General features: G+C 44.8%; 1 non-coding gene across 1 annotated transcript; it reads left to right on the top strand.

Moving 5' to 3' along the window:
- Window positions 1-2,502: 2,502 nt before the first annotated feature.
- Window positions 2,503-2,575, top strand: Trnak-cuu (transfer RNA lysine (anticodon CUU)). The gene has a single exon. It is a non-coding gene; the product is annotated as a tRNA-Lys (tRNA).
- Window positions 2,576-4,735: the final 2,160 nt, after the last annotated feature.

Below are 4,735 nucleotides of genomic sequence, written 5' to 3'. Positions count from 1 at the left end.
TTAAGTGGTGTCACAATCTCCGGAGTCACGTTTACAGCAAAAGCATATGCCGATGACGTGTGCGTCGTCCTTCGAAACGGAGGAGAAATTACAATTCTGGAAGAGACGATACGTCAATATAGTCGCGCCTCTGGTGCAAAAGTGAACACCCATAAGAGTAAAATCTTAAACCTAAGAGGGTTTGACAGGGTACGCAGCCAATGGGCGTCACTAGTTGATTCCCACAAAACACTAGGCATTACTACGACCAATTGTCCAATGAAGATGGCTGCAGTAAATTGGCGGGACACGGCGAACAAAATACAGGGTGCGTTAAGAGAACTTCGTTGGCGATCCGCGAATTTATTGCAAAATGTTCAAATAATTAACACCTACGTGTTTTCTAAAGCCTGTTTTGTAGCACAAATATTCCCAGCACCGACGTTACAGGTGAAAAAGGTAATGCGTCTTGCAAATAGCTACTTGTGGAAAGGCAACATATTTAAAGTTAGACTGGACTGTGTGACCAAAGCAAGACTGATGGGCGGGTTAGGGCTAACTAATTTGGTTACAAAGGCAACTGCACTTTACATCAAAAGAACCCTGTTTAAGCTTAATAAGGACAGAAATAACATCACCTCCCGACTATCCACAATTGTCCAGCCAGGTTCCCTGCAACCCCCGGTCAATGTGGGCAAACTAAACAACACACTAACGCATATCAAGAAATTTTATATTGAGGTCGGCTACTTAGAGGCACGCATAATGTACAAGTCAAGTATAACTACAAAGGAGATTCTAAATACATGGCACAAATCGGATACACAAAATACCATAGAAATCAAATATCCGAACGTCATATGGCGTACTGTATGGAAAAACCTTAGCCTCAAAATCCATTCAACAAACGTGGCTTCCACTTGGTACAAGGTAGTCAGCGACACTGTACCAACCAATGCAAAACTTTATCAGATAGGACTGTGTGCTACAAATCACTGCACTAAGTGTGCATTCGTGGACACACTTCACCACAGATTCACGTGCGGACAATTTCACAATTGGACATGGATAAGACAGAAGATTGCACTCCTCACCACAAGTGATGGCCGCCATTATACACCACAAATGCTATTACAGCCTGAAGTGACATTTTTTCCAGAAAGCAAAAATAACGCTGTCATGTGGCTCATGGGTCACTACACACATTATGTAATTGGAAGGAATGGATCTGACAATTCACTTGATTTCATCGTCTATATGGAATCCGCTTATTGGGAATCAAAAAAATACAGTGACCATAAAAAACACTACGGCAACATGTTGAATATAGTCTTCGAGAGGACAGGAATAGGATAAAAACGAACAACACGATAGAAACTATAAGGAAGTAACATGCAAACAGTGGACTGAGTAACTATGTTATTAATCTCTGAGAAGTGACTACGGCTTCTACACGGTATTATGTACGAAAAAAAAAAAAAAACAGAAAAAGGTACAAACAAATTACAACATTCAAGAACCAAACAGGGCAAATAATAAAAAAAAAAAACTAAAAAAACATAAAATAAAATAAGGGAAAAACCACAACGTTCTAAGTAAAAACTTTGTTCCATGATGACGAACAATTAGCGACAGGCCTTTTATTAAGAATTATTCTCAGATGTGATTAAGGCGAATGGCGCAGATAAAGCCTTTGCCAAAGCGGTACAGCATAAGGTGGGACGAGGCTGTCTGAATTAGATTTTTATAGATGTATTTCTCACATATGTCAGAGCCTGTCGCGGTCGTCGTCGTCGTCGTCGTCGTCGCCGCTTCTGCAGAAGTAGCAAATGGCCATCGTAGCAAATGCGGTGAGGGACGCCCTGCCTTCGATTCCGAATGCACAAAGTGTGTGGTCTTGTTTCCCAGTTTATATTTGGTCGGTCACGTAAGAGGTTGAATGTAACGAATGGGTGGGAAAGAGCAAGGAACAGCGGTTGTGTAGAAAGAAAACACAAATCATCAGGGGTGTGAGCGTTTCGAGATGAGTCGTATACAAGTTGCACTTGGTCGTCAGTGACCGTGTGGCTCGTGTTTTTCCAGTTCTGAAAAAGAAACATACCGTTTTAATGTAGCAATTGAGCAGTACGAAACCGTCTGAATGTTGCTGTTGACCATTTTCTGCTTGGAGAGGCTCTTGAGCTTGAAACACACACAACAAGATCGGTGTTAACTAGCGAAATGGACGGCAGAGTGCCGTCACCGCGAGTTTTGACTGGCACTTGCACATCTAAAACAACGTCGGAAAGTAACTCGTTCGGCTTTTGAGACACAACAAGTATGTGTGTTAATTTTGACGCCACTAGCTCTGCATGTTGTCATGCAATTCCTTTACCTCTCAGAAATGATTATGAAATAAAAGTGAAGTACGTAACGAGTGTGACGTTAGGAAAACATTAGGCTGCACGGAGAGATTCTGTATGGGACCACCTAACCCAAACGAGTACTGTGTGACGTGCTAATCGGCAAGTATTCACCGAGGCAGCCGGCTAGCTCAGTCGGTAGAGCATGAGACTCTTATTCTCAGGGTCGTGGGTTCGAGCCCCACGCTGGGACAAACGGAATTTTGTTCCGCTGCAGATGTAAATTACCGTTTTTCTGATTAACGTGATGTAATGGAAATAGCAACTTTAAACTTAGCCTACGTCTCTGTCAGTCGCCAGGAAACTGTATTTGAAGGTGAAGATGATTTTGTAGACATGTGTGAAAGACATTTTCTGAAATGCAAGTGTTGTTGTTATGAGAGCACATCGTTTACGTGTCAGATTTGTAGCCCAGCAGTAATGGGTCGCCATAGCTGCAAATATTAGTCGGTAATATGAAGTGTTGTCAGCTGAAGTCTGATGATCCAGACGACCGTAAGGACGAAGTACGCAAGAGTACCGCTAGGCCGCTCCTCTTTAGCTCAGTGACAGTTCCGCTTCAGACGCCGTGCAGTTTGGACGTGCCTAGTCTTCCGCTCCGCCTTAGCGTTACGTATAGTGGGATATCGTTTGTTTACGCGTAGTTTTGTACCTTTTGTGAGTTTTTCTCCGTCGTTTTTTCGTTCCTTGTGTTACTTTCTGTGTGTATGTCAGTGTTTTTGTGTGTAGCGGTTTAGACCGCGTAGTTTTTGAAAATGTCGTCTCAGGTTATTCCTCGTCAGGCTACAGTTAGTTTTGCTTTTGACGAGGCCACCCGCCATATGCAACCTAGTTCCATTGAGATTCATGATTGGTTAGTAGATACCTTTGGCATTCATTCTGATCAGGTGCACACTGCTTATTTTGGTACAGAACTCTATGTTTTCTTTGTTAAATTTATGGACCCCCTTCAGGTTGATAAAATTATTTCCAAATTTGGTAGTGTAGATGCTCCCTGTTCCCCTGAAGTAGCTGTTCCGGTAGAGGCTGCTGACGCCCCTCCGGCTTCCGACGCGGCTTCTCTCGAGTCGGCTCGTCGGTCGGGCCTGTTGGCGCCGCCTTCCGAACCGACTTCGTTGTCACAACAAGTTGAGTCGCAACAACTTCCTGCTTCGCTGCCCCACACCTCTGCCAGCGGAGCTGCTCCGCTTCCTTCCAACTTAGCAGCTTCGGAGCTTCCTGCTCACGTTTCTCCTCCGTGTAGGCCATGTTTGCCGGAAGCTAGTATTGGTGTAGACCAGTCCGTTTCGTCGGATGTTTCCCCCGCGACGCCGGACCCTGACTGTGGACCGGCGCGGGTGGTGTCGGATACAGAACTTGACCCTCCTATGTCACCGGCGGCTGCCGCTTCCTTGCCCGTCAGCCGACGCAAGTTGCGCGTTCAGCCGAACGTCAATGCTGTTCGTAAAAGACCGAAACGTAAGGGATCCGCGGAAGGGGGTAGCAGTCCCCCTCCCTCGGATGCCTCCGTCCCCCTGCTATGGACTGTGATGTTTGATGCGTCGGTGTAGGTGACTTCTTGTCTCGCTTTTCTCTCCATGGTTCAAGCATATACCTTCCTTACCTTAAATGTTAACCGTATTGAGTCCGACGTTCGCATTGCCTCTTTGCGGCAGTTTCTCTACGACTCCTGTGCGGACGTAGTATTTTTGCAGGAAGTATTGTTTTTTGATCTCTCTCTACCTGGATTTCAAACTGTTTTTAATGTCGCACCGGAAAATTCAACAGGAACTGCTCTTTTCTTTCGAGAAGGTATTCCTGTTACTGACATTGAATTCCTTGACTCTGGCCGTGGGATTGGTTGTCGTCTTTTTGATCTCTGCCTAGTTGTTTTGTATGCCCCCTCTGGTTCGGGTCGCACTGTGGCTCGATCGCGCTTTTATAAGGAAGAGCTTATTTATCTTTTGCGCAAGAGTCCTCGGAGTCTCCTGCTCGGAGGCGATTTTAATTGTGTTTTACGCCCTGAAGACCAGTCTCCCAATTTTAATTATTGCCGAGATTTACATGACTTGGTTCGTACGATGCACCTGCGTGATGTTTGGGAACACAAATATCCAACCCTGGTGAAATTTACGTATTTAACCGCGTCCTCATGCAGTAGACTCGACAGATTCTACTTCTCTGATTTTTTATGTGATAACATTCTTTCTGTCGATGTTATTCCTACTGGTTTTTCTAACCATTGTGCTTTTACTGCAACTGTAAATCTTAGTCACCAACCAGCAAAACTTTATCGTTCCCAGTGGATGTTAAATGTTTCCCACCTTGCCGACAGTGCCATTGATGAAGTTGTAAGTGCCGTGTCGGAGCGATGT

Source organism: Schistocerca gregaria, chromosome 3 (assembly GCF_023897955.1).
Source record: "Schistocerca gregaria isolate iqSchGreg1 chromosome 3, iqSchGreg1.2, whole genome shotgun sequence".
Taxonomy (NCBI): domain Eukaryota; kingdom Metazoa; phylum Arthropoda; class Insecta; order Orthoptera; family Acrididae; genus Schistocerca; species Schistocerca gregaria.
This window is presented reverse-complemented; position numbering and strand designations above follow the sequence as displayed.